This window comes from Pinus tabuliformis, chromosome 2_2, assembly GCF_031772625.1.
Source record: "Pinus tabuliformis cultivar Carrire ecotype Pingquan chromosome 2_2, CPIR1, whole genome shotgun sequence".
In the NCBI taxonomy this organism is placed as follows: Eukaryota; Viridiplantae; Streptophyta; class Pinopsida; order Pinales; family Pinaceae; genus Pinus; species Pinus tabuliformis.
The window spans coordinates 297,579,569-297,602,070 of NC_142300.1; the positions used below are offsets into that span (position 1 = coordinate 297,579,569).

The 22,502-nt window shown below is 35.7% G+C and overlaps 1 pseudogene; it reads left to right on the top strand.

The window, feature by feature from the left end:
- Window positions 1-785: 785 nt before the first annotated feature.
- LOC149192486 (CSC1-like protein ERD4) overlaps window positions 786-22,502 on the top strand; it is a 58,995-nt pseudogene continuing 37,278 nt past the window's right edge.

Below are 22,502 nucleotides of genomic sequence, written 5' to 3' on the forward strand. Positions count from 1 at the left end.
GACAGGATGACAGCTCTCTGGCATTAAAATAACAAAAACCTGCATACAAATTCAATGATACATACTAGATTCTAACACAGAGGTGGGATGACAACCCCTCTAATGCTAAACATCAAGAGAACATGAAGAATGCATAACAGGCACAACCTGGAACAAAGAAGAAGAAGTGGAAAGTGAGCAATTAATAGCAAAAGAAGCTTGTATTAGCTAAAAATGAAGACCAGAAGCTACAGGTATCACAATAGTTACAGTCTCCAGAAGTTGAACTTTACATCCAGATAACATTCATCAACCCCCATTACATCTTCCTTCTGGGTATATATGGAGTCTATTTACAGAATTTCTCTATTGTTCTATGTGTGGAGGGGTCATAACTGACCACCAACCACATTTACAATTAGATATGGGTCCTTGCTGAAAACTGTGTGTTTTAATGAACAAAATCAGCCTTTCTGGTACTATGATTTGCTTCTTGAGTAGGTAGAGTACCGTATGGGACAAAAACTCCATAACTGGTAAATGAATTCAACTGCTCGAGGCAAAACTCTCCTACCCTGGCCGTGCTGTATCTTGAATGCAATGGGTGAAGTATTAACTGCATAGAGTATTCGGTGAGTGATCGCTTCACCCTTCTGGTGAATGATATAGGGAAATGGTGGGAAAACATCATGGAGGATGTATGGGCGGGACGGGAATAAACAACAGCCGTCGGATCCTATAGATGAACGATGAAGAATGGATCGGAGGGAGCTAAATAGGAGAAGACAGATGCGGGCCGTCAGATCATGACGGGACTAATCAGACGGCTATCAAGAGCAGGAGCTGTGCGGATGTCAACAAGCGAGGGGTTGTACGAGATGGCAGTAAGCAGTTTCCCCACACCGCTTATCAGAGGTGAGTGGTCTCCATATGCGGGGGCGCGATCTAGTCTAACAACAACACATGGTAGGTAGGTTCGATGGGAAACTGCCTTCCCCATGGGCTAATGTGCATATAGATTCGCAGGGCGGGAGCTGCGAACACCGCCAGATCTGCAGGAAATGATCGGATGGTCTAGGTATTACAGTACGTGCTTATTGCTTGATGTGACAGGGAAGGGTCTCGGCGGTAACACTTTTGTGTATGTGCGCAGTTATGAAGGGTTAAGACGTTAGCACTGGGGGTTATATGACCATAGTTTGGTGGGTTAACCTTGCGCCCGGGACCCAAGGGAAAAGGGTTTAAATGAGGTTTATAAGGTTTATAGAAGAAAACAGAAATAATGGAGTTAGGAGAATAAGGAGAATGAAAGGGAAGGAGGAAATAGAGGTAGCGGGAGTTATAATGGAATAATGCAAATGAAGGAGGAAGGATCAAATGAACTGCTGCGAGCTCCTTTGAAACCAAAATCAACACTTCCCAACCTATTTTTATCCATCAAAAGTTGAAGAACATGGAAGAGTTAACAACCTCAAACATTACTTCCTGTTCTAAAGCACAAACAACCCGTCATTGTAGATACTGGAGTGAATTCATTGTAAAAATTCCATAGAATTTTAATTGGTTAAGCAATATATGACTCCATGCTCAAGGTGAAGGCACTGATTGGTGGTTCCTAGTGCTTCTGTGTCAAAAGCACTATCCCTAGGTGGAGACAGATGTTGTAGCATCCATTTTCCTTTTAATTTTATTTTTAGTTTTATTGCAAAAATGGAAAAAAATCAAATATTATGTTACAGTGGAAATAAGAGGAAATTTAGAAATTTGAAAGAAATGACTTATTTTATATTATTAATGGCTTTTGAATGGGAGAAACCCGCAAGAAGATATGAGTCGTCCAATTGGAAGGAAACATATCCGATGGTAATCGCATGGTTAACAAGAACGAGGGTTAATTCAAAATCGGATGCAATAAATTATAAATTTGAGTTAAAACCTCAGTTGATCAGGGTTGTCCACTTGCAGGCAGCAAATTCGATGAATGTCGTGTTGAAAAGTGCACAGGTATATTTTTCAAATCGGACTCGATAAGCCTTTTAACTGCAGCTTTATTTCCTGTCACGTTTGTGAGGAAGTCAAAGGCTTGTTGAAAAAGTAGACACAATAAGGTTTTGTTTAACAAGTTTAATGTCTTGTTGAGTTTCAAAGGATCGAACCATCGTTTGAATGGGTGATCGGATGGCGATCACGCTCAAATGTGCATGTGGGTTTATAGCTCAAGTGGATCCGATATGTAATGAATTTGGGCTTTATTCCTTTGGTTTCCGACAATAGTGATTGGTCAGGTTTCCTTGTGTTTTATCCAATCAGAACATTTCTGATGCATACATGGGCCCAAGTACACGCACGGAGTTTTGCTAAAATGTAGTGTGTTGTGTTAAAACAATTTAATTATTATCAGAACAGCTACAGAGAAACTTCATCAATATCGAAGCCATAGCCGAACAATGAGCAACCATCATCAATTTTCTAATTTTTGTTACTTCCTATTATTCTTTTCTTGAGAATGAGGTGTCTTTTACCCTCTAATGTAATATTCTACAATTATTTTTACTTTAGACAATTAGGAGATAGTTAAGAAGTTTGACATTTTTGGTGATTACCAACTATCTCATAATGTATAAAAAGTGGAAAATTTACAGAGAAAGGGTTCAAATTTTGATGAAACTGGAGACTAGGCCACGATATTCTTGATAAAACTGTTGATTAATGAAAGAACCAAAAGTTTTCCACACATTAATGGGTATGATTTTGTGACTACTCTGTTATGTGTCATCATATGTCTTCTTCTTTTAAGTATGGTAATGAGGAAACAAGTCATTATTTGTTTATGTAAATGAAGTTAAAATTCCTTGAAAGAGCACTCCTATACTTCAAGTTACTACCTCTACAATTCTTCTAAGTTACAAATAGTAGTTTCTGTGTAAAACAACATATTGTCTCTGACTTCTCTTAGAATTCGTCATTCAACATTCATATTCATTAATCAAATGACATTATGGGACTTTCATTTCACCTAAGTACTGAGGGTTAAAAACCAGGTCTCTCAGGTCCTTCATTTGAGAATACAACATACAATTAAGTGACAACTAAGCGACATAAAAAATAAACACTAATGCCTTAAGCACAATTTTTGTATAGCCAAGAAATTGGTTTCTTAAGGGACAACAGAAACAATGTTAATACTGGGTGGGTGTGAATCAGTATTATGGCTAGTTCTTACTATACTTCCAATTTATGTTTAACATTCCAACTAGGCAATCATTGTGTGAGAAACCATTAAGCAATCATAACAATAGCCATATCACCCAATACAAGCATGCACATCATGAACATCAAACACACAAGACACAAAGGTTTACCATGGAAACCCTTTTGGGAGAAACGACACCAAACCTTATTTTTTATTATGATTTAAATAAGATCACCTACTCTATTACATCACATTGCTTTTGATCCACCACTCATAGGTAGCACCAACTCTATTTCATTATTTACTAGCACCCCTTAGCAGGAAGCACCAAATCCTTCTTGTAGACAACCGATCAACTTACCAGAAGCACCATTTGAAGAACCAACTTCTTGTATACAATATCCAAGCCACACTTAATAGGGAACTAATGTCCTCTATAGATGGAAGTTTCTCTATGTAATATCAACATCCTTCTCCTCTGCAACCTTTCCTTTACTTAGTCCATGCTATACTTTGTCCTCTGCTCACTTTGCAGCAACCTAGACTAACACAAGGCTCTCTAGTCTCGACCTTCTTCTTCTACTTAGACACTCTCAGCCTATTTCCTCTACAAAGGCACCCTCAGCCTATTTCCTCTAGATTGGAACTCTCAACCTATTCTTTGTAGCATATGCACACTCAGCCTTTTCTCTACAACATAAGCACACTGAACCTTTTCTCAGTAGCTCTCCACATAGCTCTCTAGCAATAGTTTTTCTTTCCCATCTTTCTCAATAACAATTCTGGTTTTTTCTCCACTACTACATAGGGAAAGATGTCTTCTTTGTTTTCCTTGATTATTCCTGGAACCGTACTCTCAGCATGGATCTTCATCCTAATGTTGTGTCTGATTACACAATCAATGCAACAACATTACAAACTAAACATTGGATCCAAATCATTTTCTACATTTGACAACTATAATTACATTATAATTAATGCATAGAATGATGACCCGAGTGTCTCCCATACTGGGAATAAAGTATATTTCAACCTACAGACTCCATGAAGTCTCCCCAAGGTTATTAATTTCATCACAATGCTTAGAATGTATGCCAACACAATTTTGTTCTTTCTGTGATGAAATCTCTTGTCCTTGAGGATTATTTTCTTCATTTAATTCAATGAAGCATGCAATGGAGCTAAATCATGATTTCTCTAGAGTCAACTATTTCCTCTTTGAATCATGGTCCTTTTAGTCTTCATTCTCTTTATCGCCATTAACTTCATTACTCTTATATGCGCATTCAAACTATGCGTACATAACAACTTCCTCGACTCAATGTTCTTTAGAGTCCCTATTATTGCAAACATCAACTCTTTTGTGCACATTTACTCGACTATCGACAAATATATTTTCTGTGCATATGTCCTTATATGTGTTGGATCTTGGAATCCCTAGTACCCATAACCTTTTATAAAATGTATTTCATACATCTTACGAGCTTCTTGGGTTCAATCCTGGCCCACTTGTGCCATATCGCCTCTCCCCTAGAACCTCTATTTATTCTCCTTCATAGGACTTGGTGGCATGACCTACGACTAGGCCTTTAGGCACTAGATCTCCCTACTTCCTTACAAATTCTAACTTTCCTTTATTAATCTTTTGCACCGTTGGTCACCATAATAATGAAAAACCATCACAAAACACGTTCATAGGGCCCCACTTCATATGGATATGTGACCTGAGCTAGAGCTCAGATGCCCTGGTGCCTGTAAGTTTTTCTAAATTGACTTTCAAATGACTTACAATCTTTGAGGCTTCTGAGTATGGACCATCTATGTGGATTGTTGGCAACTGCCTTCTTTTCCTTTGCACTATGTTATTGGAGAATCTAGGCTTGGCATACATTCCACTTGTCAACTTACTACACCCTACACTGGCCTCTACCTGTTGGTCCCAATGGAACGCCTGGCTCTTCATTAAGAATGCAACCCCAACTCTCCTTTTTGAATTAACAATGTGTTATGGGGTTTCTGACCTCTAGGGTATGCTCATTTCTAGGGTGACGCCATTTTTATGTCATCCATGCCACATGTCCACCTATGGGAGGTATATGTATCACCCATATATGGTCCCTTAAACACCTAAACTACTTCCCATATGTCCAAAAATATGTCATGGTGATGTCATCTTTGACCAATAATATGTTGCCATTTGTCTTGTTGAAGGAGAGAGAAAGGGTCCCTTGATCATTGGTTTTGCAAGTGATCTCATTTATAAATAGTTTAGTGTTCCCGTGACTTACCACCAACTCTAACGCATAAAGTACTCAATCCAAACACTCTTAAGTAATTATTTCAACCAAAAGTTATGGGGTTATGACCTTTCAGTATTCTAACCCTTTGGGCTTCTTTCCCTATGGGATTTTGACCTTCCAGAATTTGTTCATGTGACCCCGACTTACTATGATCCTATAACACCTTTTAAATAAACCTTCAGGCTCTGACCTTCTTGGATTCCAAACTTTTGAAGTCACGGGCTTCCCACTTCCCTCACTCATTTTAATGTCATAGCCTTTTTTAAATAAGCTTTCGGGCTTCCTACCTTTTGATTTTTTGGGGTCCCATGGACTACGCCTAAGGACTTCAACATGTGTACTTTGATAGTTACTACATTTTGAACTAGGGGGCCATTTGTGGACTTCAATATAACATTAGAAAGATCTCACTAGACACTTTCAACTATATCATTTCCATGAGAATTCGAGAAAGACTCTTAATGCATAAATGCCTCCAAATCTTGAGCCTCCTAGCCATCATGGTCATCATTTTATGGATTCTCCAATGAGCCTGCTACTATGATGATCTGCGTCTGGTGGGATTGGATCTTTTGCTGAATCAACTGAATCCGTGCTTGGAATTTCCACTTTTGAAACTGAATCACTTGCTTAAGCACGCAAAACAGATAGCGCAGCGCATAACCCTACTAAACCGGATAGCGCTGGTCTATATATGTAATTCCTCTGCCTTAGAGACTGCTGGTGGTATCTACAAGAGACTGCAACAACCATGGTACTCCCCCTAATCTTGACACATCAAGCACATTAATGTTGACATTATTTGTTACCACTAGCCTCATTTCTCATCTTGTTGGCATCAATGGAAACACACTTGCTACCACTAGCCATTAGATCATGACAACCATCTAACACGTCTCCTTAATTGAATGTTTTCATCAATGCCAAACACTCACTAGCCATATAGGCAGTGCCAGCTATCAAACAATATCCCCTTTGACACTTATGGCTATGCCTAATCAATTATCCACATTGATGGCCAATCCTCAGGCTACTTCCATACTTCTCTTTGCATGTGCCACCAATGTAATTCTCTCCTCTGCATGGGCCATCACAACTTCTTTAATGACATTCTCTAACCCTTTTACATTAATGCCAAAGGGATACAAGATGCTTCTCCTTTCCCTCTCAATCTCAAACTGGGTATTTGGATGTTGATGTGCATTCTATGTCTGTCTACAGACTTCTCTTCAAGGGCTGATATCTCCTTGTTGGGGCATTAGAAGTTTGTCATCGAAGCTCAGTTCTCTTGTAGTTGTTGTTTCTCTATGAATTTTACATATATTATATGATCCCCCTAAACATATATTTCCTCTACTTTGAATAATCCTCCTATTTTGAATGCCTTAGGATGGGGGTTATATACTCTCTCTACCAATGCATCTTTTATGTGAGTCAAAGGAAACTGACACCAATTAAAACTCATCATGGTATTACTACTACTAACAATGACATCCATTAATGATGAATTTTGGCTTTCTCTTCACTACGTCTACTACTGTTAGGGATGTGCTCACTTCTCCTTAGCATATTCATTAATCAACTATGCTCCCCTTGAGATCAGGCTACTTCAAATATGGACTATTGCTTAAATAATACCAACTACACCCATAAATTGATACAAATTGGATATTGTATGAAGAAACTCTAATACTTCCTTTCAGAAGGAAATTCCCATTTGCACAAAAGGCTATTCCATGTGAACCTAGACCACTAATTTTCCTAACGATACCAATAAAAATCTAAGGGTCATTCATAGCTTCTACAAATTGTGTTTTAGAAACAAAGGGCTGATAGGCAAAATCAAATTCAAAAATCAAGTTAAATAAGGGTCTTTCATCCAAGATGGAAACCTTTAATTTCCTATTCAATATTTCTTCATGAGGATAAAAAATGATTCCTACTACTGCTACTAAAGCGGGTCCCCCTGAGCCAATGCTCTATGATCTCCTGCATCAGCCTCCTTACATCTCTGTGGGGGCATATCCTTTGTACTTGACTTGATTGTGGGAATTTTTCCATTCAACACTTCTGTTGCAACTCATCTTCTCCCACAACATAAAATGTTGTTGTATACATATCCTAAAACCATGACATTTCACTCTTCTTTCTCTTTCGATGTTGATATATTTTAAATAGACAAATTGATTATTGTAATCAACAAGGGGTCTCAATTATACCTTTAATCATTCAGATGCACTTTAATTAATTCTTCTTCCCTTTCCTACATCTCAATTATTGAGCTCCACTTGAGGCTATTCTCTTCTTTTAATGAAGCAAAGTAGAGGATCTATTTGCACATAGTATATTGTCCTCCTTCTTCTTCCAATCCTTCTTTCGTCGAGCCCAAACAAAGGCATTATCCTCAAGTTACGTCCTTTCCAATGTTTGAGCTTTCTATTTGTTGTGCATGGCCAGAGGAGACTTTTCCTTCACCTCCGCTTTATTCACCCAAATCCTTTGCTTCCTCTTTTCTTTGTTTGCATGAGAGAAGTGGTTTGGCTGTTGCTACCCTTTCTTCCTCACAATTTATGTTGGAGGTAACTGATGCTTATAGAAGGGACCATCATAGATATATGCAAATCATTCTTCTTGTTTCCCTTTAGATCTCTTTCCCTCCTCTTATTGATCATATGATACAAAGCACTAATGATACACTCAACTTCCTTAGTTATATTTTTCCTTTTTGTATTCAAACCGCGAGCTACTACATCCTATTGCATCAACTAGAATGCATGCCTCAACCTCTCATGTTTGCATGATGTTGCATTGTGCCCAAGATTGGCATAATTGTATCATTTGACATAACATAGGAATTGGACGGAGGAGTTACTATTCCTCATAACCTTCTTTTCAAAACTCCTATTGTAGCGAACATGCTTTCTCTTGGCCAGTTTGTGCATTGTTGGGTTGCTACTACCTAACACATCTTGTTTTCTTGTATTACATCTACAATCTATTGCTTTATGTCCAAAACTAATGCAAGAGAAAGAATAACCATGAAAAGGCTTTTGATTATTGAAGATAAGGTTTTATAAGGGCTTTTTCCTTGAGGGGGAAAGGATCTCTGCTAGTTCTTCATGCTCCTTTCACGACAATTTGAATTATTTCCTTGCATTCTTCATTGTTGCTACTTGAATCTATCCCACTGCTTTTCTGAGTGTTGCTTCTTTGAATTTTTTTGCTTCCTCAAGTTCCCTTGTTTTTTCTTTTTTCCTTTGATGTTGTTGGAACATCCAACTACCCTTACATGAGTGATTGACCCTTTAGATTTTTCCTTCGTGGAGCTTGGTTCTTCTTTGAAACCCAAACCAACCTTGATGATAGGGTATCTCTAATTAATGAACATCTTATTCAAAGCTTTTATGATCTCCTCAAGCTTCTAGTATTGAGACAACTCTTTATTTCACTTTTCCAAGTCTTGTCTCGATGAGACTACTTCATCTTGTAGTCTCTCAAAAAGGGATTATCTTGCATTCAACTGAGTGGTTATCATCTCATCCATCCTACTAATCTCTTCTTGTTGAGCATTTAAGTCTATACTTTTTTTTTCTCAAGTTTTCATTCTCAAACTCATAAATTTTATGTTTCTCCTCTTGCTTGAGATTTTCCTTTGGTAGGTCCTTCATCTCTTTTAGAGAAGAAAGAAACTCCTTTCTAAAGTAGAACCTTTCATCTAGATCATTTTCTTCACTATCAGAAGTGCTACCTAAACCACCATAGAGATATAAATTCCTCTTTGTGTCCATGGAACCTTCCATAGGCATGAGAAGTATTCCATATTCACCACTTCTAGGGATATTCATGTTCTCTTCTTGAGATGTAATAGGTTGTTCTTTAGAGGATCCCTCATTTTCTATTGTGATTAAAGTAGGTCTACCTTTATTACTACTACACGATGCATGGTTATCTCTATTTTCAAGTGATTCACATGAATATCTAGATAATGATTAGCCTATTTCTTTATATTTATTACAGAGCAATAACATACCTCCTGAGAAGCATGGAATTCCTTCTACATCTCCATCATCCTATTGAGAGTGATGACCATCAACTTGCTCACTAGAAGAAGGCTATTCAATCCTTTGAGAATATTTCCTCTAGGATTCCTTCTTCTTCTTCTTCCTTCTCTTCTTTTCATTGTGAAAAGCCTTCATAGATTCAAGATCACTTCTTGAGAAAAAAGGTTCATCAATCTCCTTTGTTGCTACGATTCGTTTTCCTCCATATAGACATTGCAGTCTATCCAACATTTCGTTTTCTATCTTACAATGGCTCACTTTATCAACATCTAGCCTAGAAATCCCTTTCATGATAATATCCTTTGATTTTTCATTATACTCATTCTTTTCTCCATATTCTATAGATAGCCAAATATCTTCATTGATTATCGTTAAACAAGATCTCATTCTAATCCACCATAGCTCATAGTTTTGATCAATTCAAATATGGAACTCCCTCTCGTGTTATCCAAACTTGATTAGCCATTATTTCCATCTAATCTACCTTCGAGCGATTGAACTTTTCCTGAAGGAACAAACTCTGATACCAATTGTTGGAAAGAATATTAATACTGAGAAGGGAAGTGAATTAGTATTAAGGATAATTCTTACTTTTCTGCTAATTTATGTTTAAGATTCAAACTTGACAATCATTGATTGAGAAACCATTAACCAATCATAACAAGAACCATAACACGCAATACATGCATACACATATTGAGTAGAAAACACATGAGAGTAGAGGCTTAATGTGGAAACCCTTCCGAGAGAACAACCACCAAAGCTAGTTTTTTATTATGAGGTAAATAAGAGAACATACTCTAATACATCAATTTGTTTGTGAGCCACCACTCATAGGAAGCACCAAATCCCTTTGCTTTATAGCACCCACTAGCAAGAAGCACCAACTCCCTCCTTTTGTAAAAGCCTGATCATCTTACCAGAAGAACTAACATCATGGATTTATTTCAAGAAAGAACTTGTAGCTCCTTGGATTCATCCAATCACCAACATGTAGGAGGAACCAAACCCTAATCTTTCTACAGAAACCCACTAGATATGGAAGCACCAACTTCTTGTATGCAGGATCCAAACCACACTCAATAATGAAATAATGTCATTTGTAGATGGCAATTGTTTTGCCTAATATCAACTATATTATCCTCTACATCCTTTCCTCTATGCAAACCACACTGCACTATATGCCTTGATCACTTTGCAGTAGCCTACACTCACACAAGGCTCTTTTCTCTTGGCCTTCTTCTTCTACTCAACCACTCTTAGCCTCTTTCCTTTTCATAAGAAATCTCACCCTCTTCTCTACATCACAGGCACACTTAGCCTATTCTTGGCATCACACTCAAACTCTTCTCAGTAGCCCTCAGACATAGCTCTCCACACAACTCTTTGGAAAAATTGTTTCTTTCCCCACATTCTCAATGGAAACCCTGGATTTTGTTCCTCTATTGCAGAGGGAATGATGTTGTCTTTATTTTCCTCCATTCGAACTGAAATCATACTTTCATCATGGCTCTTCAGCCTGATGTTGCATCTAATTACACATTCATCACAACAACATTAAACACTAGGCATGGGATGCTTAGCATTTTCTAGATTCAACAACTGCAAATCCATTACAATTAATGTAGAGAATGGCCATCTGAGTGTCTCCCATACTCAAAATAAATTCTTAGTCAATATATACACTCTTGAAAGGCTCCCTACACTTATTAATTTTATCGTAGTGCTTAGAATGTTCTCCAAAATGGTTGTGTTATTTATGTGATAAAATCTCTTGTCCCTAAGGATATATTCTTCATTTTATTCAAGGATGCGTGTGAGGGAGATCAAGCATGATTTTTTTGGAGTAAAATTCTAACTCTCCAAATAATGGCCCTTGCAGTCTTCATTTTGTGGAGTTTCCATTAACTTAATTACTCATGTCTATGCATTCAAACTGTGCGTACATAACATCTTCCTTGACTCAGTGATCTTTGTAGTCGCCATTATTCGAGAGACCAACCCTCTATGCATAGTTATTCATTTTCTGTCCATACATCCTATGAACATATGTCCTTATATGAGTTGAATCCCAGAAGTCTTGGTACTTATAACCTTTTGTAAGATGTATTCCATACATCTTATGAGCTTCTGAGCTTCCGAACTAGCCCACTTGTGCCTTAGAACCTCTCCCATGGCTCCTATACTTCTTCTCCTTCATAAGATAAGGTGTTATGAACTACGACAACTCCTCAAGGTGCTAGAACTTCCTACTACCCTATGAAGGCTAAATTTCCTTTGTTAATCTTCCACACCCTTGGTGACAAAAACAATGCAAATCCATTGTAGAACACGTTCATAGGGCACCGCCTCATATGAATATGTCGCCTGAGTTTGAGTCCTGATTCTTTGGTGCTCGTAGATTTTTATAAATTGAATTTCAAATGAATTACGAGCTTCAAGATTTCAGATATGGCCCACATGTGAGGACAATTGGTGACTTCCACCATTTCCTTTGCACTCTAGTTTTGGATAATCTACGCTTTGCCTACATTCCATTTGTCAACCTCTTTTACCTTACACTGGTCTCTACTTATTGTTCCCATTGGAATGAATGGATATTCATTAAATATGTTTCAAGGATATGTTTTGTTACGGGTTTTGTTAGTTGATGGCCTGTCAATTATTGTCCCCTTCTAGCCCAACTCCTTGCTATCCTATAACCCATTTTAAATAAACATATGGGTTTTCTTTGCTATTGTTTCCTAGTCCCCACAACCCCAACATTCCATTTTGAATTAACAATTAGTTATGAGGTTTCTGACCTTTGAGAAATGCTCAGTGCTAAGTGGACATGATGTTGATGTCATCCATGCCACATGTCCACCTATGAGAGGTCCATGTGTGACCCATATATGGGCCTTTTGGGTAACTAAAAACACAAAAATTTATCGTCACATGTCCAAGATTATGTGATTCTAATATCATCTCTGGCCCATAATATATTGCCACCTATCCTATTGAAGGTGAGAGAAAGGGTCCCCCAATCCTTGGTTTTTCAATCAATCTCCTTTATAAATATTTTAATGTGCCTCTAAACTTTTTCCAACTCTAATTCTCGAAGCCCTCAATGTTGGTGATCCAAATTAATTATTTTAAGAAGAATTTATGAGGTTCTAACCTTCTGGGATTCTGAACCTCTAGGCTTCCACCCCTCTAGTATTCCGACCTTCTATGATTTGTTCCCATAACCCAAGATTACTGCGATATTGTAACACCTTTTAAATAAACCTCTTGGCTTCGACCTTCCAGGATTTCGACCTTCCAAGGTTATAGGCTTACGACTTCCCCTGCTCACTATAATCTCATAGCCTTTTTTAAATAACCTTCAAGGCTTCCTACCTTCTGGGGTTCTGAGGTTTCGGGGACTACTCCTAATGACTTCTTGGTCCTTCATTTGATAGTTAACAAATTTTGAAAGAGTGGGCCATTTGTGGATAACAACATACCACTTGAAAGATATTACCAAGAACTTGTAACTATATCATTTCCATGAGAATTTGAGAAAGGTTCCTCATGAAAAAATTCCTCTAAATCCTGAGTCTCCCAATCATCATAGTCATCATTTTATGCCTTCTCCTATAATCCTGAGACTACGATGATTATGTATAGTAGACTGCAACAACCATGGGACTCCGCCTGAGCTTGAAACATCGAGCACATCAATGCCGACATCATCTACTACCACTAGCCTCAACGCTCATCTAATTGACATCAATGCCAACACACTTTCTTCCACGAACCATCAGACCATGTCAACTATCCAACACATATCCTGGCTTGAATGTTGTCATCACTACCAACACATTCACTTCCTACTGCTATCTATCCAGGTAGTGCCAACGATCCAACACATGCTTCTACCTTTGCTTTTATCAACCATTTGTCTCATTATTAGTATTGAGTAATAGGTAAAGCATGGTATTTTGTTTTACAAAAAATTCCTCCCTCCCTAACCCTCCCATCCTTTTTCATTCAGCTTACTAATCCTATAGAATGATGATGATAGATTATAGTGCAATGCCAAATTAATAACACCAAGAAGATTGATAGTATTGTTCAAATTCATGATAGACTTTCCATTTAAAGTATTTTTTTCTTAAAACAAAAACAATTTCAAAAGTCATTTCATTGGAAAAATATTTTCAACAACAATGATAACAACAAGACTTAGAAAATTCAAAAAAAAAAAAGACAATTGATAAACAAAATCCCAATAACATTTTTCAGTTTCAAAACCAATGACACAAATCACTTATCTAGAGATTTTGGAAATGAGTTCAATGCTAACGGGCCTACAAGAATATTTAGGAAATTCATAAAACAATACATATGATAAATCAAATGTTGATAATGCTCAAAAGTTTTAGAATAACCAAAGACAATCACTTTCCTAGAGCTTTTAGAAACTAGTTCAGATCCAACATGACTACATATAATGCATCTGAGACCGTAAGTAATATAAATCACAAACTAACATAAAATTTGTGAAAGGACATTTTATTATTGTTGATTTTAATGGTATTCATTAACCATTGATGATCATCAATCTAGATAGTACTGATTATCATGATCTGCAATTCGAAAATATTGTTCTGATATTGGTTACTATAAACCATATCTAGTTTTCTTAAAATCACAATCGAGATAGTCCAATTCATAGAGTTTTCACTCATGATTGTTGTGTTTGGAAAGCTTTATAAATCAATATAAACATATTGTTTTATTAATATTAATTCTCATTCTATTTTTTATTTATGTAACAATATAGTGACATTTAAACATTGAAATTATTGCATTTGGTTAGTACTTGTTGATGGCAGTGTTATTTCAAACCCAAAGTTCAATCTAGCTTTACCCTACTATTAAGTAAAACTCCCTTGTCAATAAATACAAGTATTTTTATATTTTATTCAATTAATCAATGCATATTCAAGAAATTGTTTGATTGCTCAATAATATGTACATTGTTAGCTTGTTTCACTACCAAATAATGTTTTACTATAAAAATAGAGAGAGTCAACCTTGGTATTGACATTTCTCGAATACTAATTATGTCAATGATTTCACATTTGTGAATTAAACACCTATTATTGAATATTAATTGAAGTGTCTTTTTAATATTTTTGAGGAAGAATTATTTTGTGGGAGAATGGGCATGAAGAGAAGGAAACACAAAATTTGTTTCACAACATTCCACACTTTCGCATACATTCTCCCTCTGTACAATTCTTCTGCATACTTCTGTTCTAAACAATGCTACACATAAATCAATTAATTAGCAGTTCTATATTGTTAAAGTTTGGGGAATGAAAATTTTACGTTGTGTGTATATCGAATGAAGAATATGTGTAGAAAATTAACTATCTCTCTGAGCCAATTTTTTATCTTGAATCAATATGGTTTGTATCAACTCACATTAGGATAAAAACTAGCATTTTAAAATTATTAACGATGTTTATAATTTTTTAATTTTAGTATAGTCTTTATATTCTTAGTGTGCGACAGGGGTTTGGAGGAAGTAACATAAAACTTACCCCCTTTCCACATACATAGCAAAGATTTTAGTGTAACGATAAATGGTGTGCAAAGCAATTTCTATCCCTTTCTCTCTACACATTCCTACACACACTTTTTGCTACACTTCCCGCACAAATTTTCTCTGCACACCAAAGCAGTGGTTATTATGCTCATAGATTAGATTTCCTATGTACCTTAGTAGAAGTTTACATTCCTAAGAATATATCTCAACAACAATATGGACTATTTGATATTGATAATGTGGATGTTGAAGGATTGTTTAGGGAAATAGATTTCATCCTAATTTTGGGATGATCAACATGAGGTCAACTAGTCCAAAATCAATATATACTATTATGGGGAATCAAAACCTATTTTTCGGCATGCTTATTGACTCTGTATTATCAATGTCGTAAATATTTTACCTTTTCAATGTCTGATGATTCTAGGAAAGGAGGCTTTGTGTATTAATCCTCACATAGGGAGAATTAAACTATTGAACCATCAACATAAATCTCCCTCATGTAGTAATGCATTGAAGGTACCTTATGTGAAATGTATTGAACATTAAAATGAAGTGCTTAAGTTTTAAGCATTTTCTAGGAAATGAATTGATCAACTAATTTGTGAATTTGACTTAGTAGTGTGTGTGAGGAAGAAGTGACAAGTGGGAAAATGGTTGTGTACAACAAGGAATAGAATCATTCTTCTGCAATTTCGTGTATCTCTCCATATGTTTTTGGATAGTATATATGAATCAATTAATTATAAATTTGGATGTATTGATGTTTGGATCATGAAATGTTCGGGTTACTTTCATATTAAGTGCATTTGTGATATCACATTTGTCAATCAAACAGTTATATTAAATGAAGTCTCATTTTAATTCATTTGAGAAAGAAGTGTTATGTAGGAAAATGTGTGTCTGGATAAAGGAAAAGAAATTTTATTTGAAAATGTTCCATGCTTCTGCATACATTCTTGGAAGCTAAGTATTAACTAATTAATTAGTTATTTTTGGCGTAAACAGGTCATCATTTGAATAATTAATAGAATTTACTCTGAAACATTGTGTAATGTTAATTGATTCATCTGGCTTCACAGCTAGTATCAATTCTAATTGATTGAAATGATACACACAGAAGGGATATATTCAATAGATCCTTTATTCTCCCACATTTGTAGGTCTGTATAGGATCTCCCTCTGCACATTTATTTTCGACATTGTAAAGCATTGTATTTTAGCGTATTTGACATACATATTTTCCTGTTTTGTAGAAACATTTCGACAAAATGTCACATAAAGTCAACCAATTTCTCATGCTTCACATATATTACCCTTCCATACACTTATTTATGGACACCTCAAATCATCAATTTTTATGTTATCTAATAAACATATTTTCTTGTTCTGCAACAATGTTTTTATTGGTAAAAGATATATAGAAATTACTTTATCTTCGCAGAGAGTCACGGGGTTTGATTCTTCTATGGCACAAGTAATAATTTCCTCCAATTCTATAATTCCAATGAACATGAAAATTTGTGTTATGTGGCCTTGTGGAAATATGATATAAAACTAGATAAAATTGTACAAAGCTACCTTTTTGTCTCTGTTTAGAACCTATTTTCCACTCCTTTCATTGCGTCTCCTATAATATATGATTTTATAATTATGCTCAGATTATTTTAGTAATAAAATGACCATGCATCACATTACAAGTTGCAGAGTGCAGACGTGTGGGAGTGTGGAGGAAGAACAATAAAATCTTCCTTTGAACTCCGCATATGTCATTTAGATGTTTTTTTTGTTTCCCAAAATTTAATAATAAAAAGTATCAAACTATTTATTTGTTTAATTAAATAAATTGATTTAAGATAGTAAACTAAACATATTTTAAAAATAATTTATCCGTTAATTCGTGCATTTTAGCACTCCTTGCAATTCATCAAAAGGATTGGATTTATCTCTAAACCTTAGGGGAAAACCCGACATTTGATCATGGTGTTGTGTAATATGATTAATAAAAATCATTTTAATGCATCCAAGCAATCGCTAAAGATCAATAAATAATAAATCATAAGATATTAAATACTAGAATCGAATTATAGGACATGCAGATTGGATACCTTGTCCTAAAGAAACAAAATAATAATATCATCGAATCTTAAACAGAAAGAAATGTAAGTAATAAAAATGAATATGTGGATGCCATAGTAGGAAAATGGAAACCTCGAACACTTGACACCACTGGATGTGTTTGGAAATGAAAATAATTATCAGCTTATGCACAAAAATTACATTATTGAAAATAGCTTCACACAATCTTACCAATCTCACTCGTATCAGATTTATTGGCGAGAATCTAATTAGCAAAGAAACATCTCAAATTGTAAAAAATTGATTCACTTCCAAAAAAGGAAAATAAACATATATCCAGAAAACTTTTAAGATTACTACATAATGAGGAGATATTAAATCTTATGGGTACTTACTGAAAATGATTCTCTGGTCCTAAAATTGGTGATGATGAAGGTTGGAACACACAACGTACATGTTTATCCATGTCAACCAATCTTCCTTCAAAGTGATTTAGTTTGTACTATATATGCCATTCAACCCTTTGCAGATTCCCTAATCTATATTACATATTCCATTACTTGTGCTAGAGATCATTCATGAATAAGATGATGATATTTTGGTCGTCATGTATGTAACAACCCACCCCACATATACCCACATTAACATACTTACCAAGGTAAACATGACCTTAGAGTTACTATGCATGACCCAACTTCCAAGATTCATTTGTGGAAATGGTGTCCACTTGTCCAAAACATACTACAACCATCAAAAGATAGATGATGATAGTGCCATCAACCTAACTTCCCTCTGTGATCATTTCCCTCAACTTGACCAATCTTTAACCTAGATCGCAATCAAGTCGCATGCATGCAGACATGCCAATGCAACTAGAGCCTCTGGTGACATGCATAACCCATCCTCAATGTGGTCGGGGACAAGATTTCTTCATTTTGTACATGCAACCATAGACATAGTTTCATAATTTGAAGGCTAGTATTCATGCCAAATACCCAAACTTTTCCAGAACTTTGTCAACCACTTGTAGAAGTTTGTATGTTATGTTCAAGGCTATATTCTTTCTCAAAGTTTCCTAACACAAGTTAGTCATATTTACAAACACTTTGTGACTATGGTACTTGTAGGTCATGAATGCATAATTCATTCATTGTTTCATTAGTTCACATCAAATTTTCATCAAGAATACTTGTTTCTCCCTCATACTAGCTACAATAGCACAACTTAGCTCATATATCCATATATAGCATATAAAAGCCTATTAACCATGAGGAAAATCAATAACAAGATCACTTTATATAATAAGAAATATACCATACATGTAATAAGAATTTAACCATAATGAATCCATGACAAACCATTCACATAATTATCACATTAAACCCAAAATGTGTGCTCATTGATCTTCATTAAAGAATAATAAATATTAACATATGCATATTTCCAACCAAGGTAGGTAATTCCATGTACCACCTGACCATAGATTAGGCTGAACCAAATATTTCATTTAGCTAATCGCTCTCATGTCATATTCCAAGCTTGAATCTAGGATCATGTGGGATAAACCAAAACATAACCAAACAAGGAATCTAGAGGAAAACCACGTCCACCCTCAAGTCATAGTGATTTCATCTAATACTAGGTCCATAAATCACCAAAACCAATACAAGCTTGGATGCCTCAGAATTTATTCACCATACACAAAGGAGTTTTCCTGTCTCCACCCACCTATCAGGGGATTCCTGGAAAGAACCATCTCTAGCACCAACCCTTGTGATTTTTCTAAGACCACCTCAACTTGGATCCAAAATGCATTGTAAATATAAAGCCCAGGCAAACAAGGAACCCATAAGGCAAGGCTATCTTGGAAATGCCATAAGGAAAGGCTATACATTTCTATCAATCCAGGAAAACCCCATGCCAATGATAACAAAAATGAATAAAAGACACTACATGAACCATGTATTCAAATCATAGCAAGATAATTAAAAATGCACATTATGACCTACAAAAATTCTACTGCCAACTACCCTTTTCTCTATTCTTTTCATCATTGCTAATTTTTGTTCGCGCTTTCTTCTTGGCTTCCACACAAATTCCTCTTGCACTTCTTTGTTTCCTTGTTTGTCTCTTTCTTGTGTTTCTTACCTCTCTCCAAGTGTTGCATTTGTTCTCCAAGTGATGTAGATTATCTCTTCTTTTTCCTTTCATTTCCCCAAAGAGAATGCTAGAATGTTCTCTCTCCTATTTTTTTTTCTTTTCTTTTTTTTTCTTCATTTTTCCCTTGCATTCATATTCTTTTACTATTTTATTCTTTTCTTGTCTCTTCTTCCACCCCTCCTACTTAAGTGTAATTTCTTTCATTTCCCTTTATTTCGTTTGCATTTTTTCTTCGTATTCTTGCTAGCTCGTAATAAATAATTTTCCATTATTTCTTTTTTCCTCTTGCTAATGCCAATTTTCTTAGCCAATAATTAATTCACCACAAGTGGATCCCATTGTAATTTTTTTCCCTTAACTCATCTTGGAATATGCATCCCATGACCTTCATTTGGTCTTTTTTATTTTATATTTTCCATACATTATTTCTTTAAATGCAAATTAAACCCAGGATTGTTACAAACCCCCCCCCTTGGGGGACAACCATCCTAGGTGTTTTATGACTCTTATGGCAAGGCAAAACTATTGAAATCATGACAAACATGCTTCTTATTGGTGCTTTATAAACAGAACTAGATACAATATCTACAATGACATATATGTGTGTGCATGTGTGTATTTATATACCTAATTAAATTTTATTCAACCAACAAATAAAGAAGGATATGATGCCCACATCTGATCCACCATGTCCAATGTAGCTTCCTTAGGCCCAAAGTGTTTCCACTACACTTTAACTTGCTCTATTTCCTGATTCTAGAGCATGAGCTTCTTATGTTGGAGGTTGCATTGAGGTTTTAGCTCGAACTATCCTTTTGGTTCCACTTGCAATAGAGACAAAGACATCACATGATTAGCATCCTATACATATATTTAAGTAGAGACACATGAAAAACATCATTGATTTTCACTAATAGAGGCAAAGCAACCCTATAGGCCATTGGTCCAATCATTTCAAGGATTTCAAGGGGTCCACAATAATGAGGTGCCAACTTGGAACGTGATCCAATCCTCAAGGAGCTCTTCATGGGATTCATAGGGAAGTGCGCATGCTCTCCAACTTGAAACTCTTTGAATGATCTATGATGTTACACATAGCTCTTCTACATGTCATGAGTTGACTTCAAATTGTTTTTGATAACCTACACCTTTTTCCCCATCTCTCTCAACATATCAGGTCCAATCAAAACCTTGCTCACTAGATCACTCTAATTGATAGAAGCATTCGAGCTCCTCCTATAGAGAACAACAAATGGACTCATCTTAAAGGGTTTATAATACCCATTATTATAAGAAAATCCCAACAATGGAAGATAATCATCCCACTTCTTTTGTTGATGCATGCCATACATCCTTAAAATATCCTCAAGGATCACATTAGTTCTCTCTATTTTCCCATCTACATCTAGACGATAAGTTGTACTGAAGGCTAGCTCTATCATCAATATTACAAGAAACTCCTTCCAAAACATAGAAGAAAACTTTGCATCTCTATTTGACATAATCCTCTTGGAAACTTCATGCAACCTCACTATCTCCTTAATGAATATTTGAGCAACTTCACTAGCTGAATTAGTAGAATTTACTGTAATCAAGTGAGCTACCTTTATCAACTTTTCAACCAAAAAAATGATGGATTCATGCTTCCTTAATTTCCTTGGAAATCCTATAATGAAATCCATCGAAAAAACCTCCAATTTCCATTCTGGAACTAGAATAGGATGTAACAAAACAATTAAATGCTTGCATTCATATTTCACTTTTTGACATTCCAACCACTTAGGAACAAACTTAGTCACCTCTTTCTTCAAATTAGGCCAATAGTAGAACTTTTTAATGACTATAAAAGTCTTCTGGTATCCTGGATGGCATGTATATGTCTTGACATGAAACTATCTCCAAATAAGCTTCTTGAATTCAGTACTATCGGGCATAAAGATCTTGCTCCTAAATACAACCAAGCCATGTGCTATGAGTTGATAATCCTCATCCTTGATATCGAAATCTCTGCTTCAATGACTGGTACCTCTCATTATGCCACCCTTCATGAAACATTTTATCATTCAAATATGTCACATAAGCGCTCACTACTCAAATATGATTCACCTGTACTCTTCTACTGAGAGAATCCATAACCCGATTTTTGTTTCCTTTGTTGTAGTAAATTTCAAAGTCAAACTATCTGAAAGTAGCCAATAATATAGCTCATTGTGCATTCAAATTGGCTTGGTCAAACAACCACCTCAGTCCATTATAATAAATCATGAAAATGAACATTATGGAAAGGAGATAATGTCTCCACATATTCAATGCTTGAATGATAGCTTCCAACTCAAGATCAGGAGTCACATAATTTTTCTCATGCTCATTTAGCTCCTACGGTTCATAGAAAACCACTTGCCCTTCCTGCATTATGACTCCACCCAGTCCTTCATTGGAGTAATTTGTACAAACCGAAAATTCCTTGTCGAGATTTGCAATCCTGAAAAATAAAGCATTGGTAAGAAATTTCTTCAACTGATCAAAGTTTGATACACACTCATTAGTACATTCAAAATTATTTCCTTTCCTCCGCAAATATGTGATCAGATAGCCAATCTTGGATAAGTTCTTGATGAACCTCTTGTAATATCTTTCTAGTCACATTAATGATCTAACCTCGTTCAAATTCTTCAAAGTTGGTGACTCCATGATAGCCTTAATCTTATTTGGATCCAACTTTATCCCTCCCTTCGAAAAATGTGTCCCACGTAATGAATCTAAGTCTGAAAGAACTTACACTTGTGGAGTCTGACATACAATTGATTCTCTCTCAAGAATCTGAATATTTGATTCTCAACATGCTCTTCCTCATTCTTTGAAAATACCAATATATCAAAAAAAATTATCACAAAATTATCGAGGAAAGGAGGAGACACATTGTTCATCATACACATCAAGGTGGATAGATCATTAGTAAGACCAAAAGGAACCAACACAAACTCATAGTTCCCATATGTTGTATGAAATGAAGTCTTATAAATGTCTTCTTCTTTGATGCACACTTGGTGATATCTTGATCTCGGGTCCATATTTGAAAATATTGCAACTCCCATTAGTTGATCAAATAAATCGGAAATGTGAGGTAATGGATACTTATTTTTGATGGT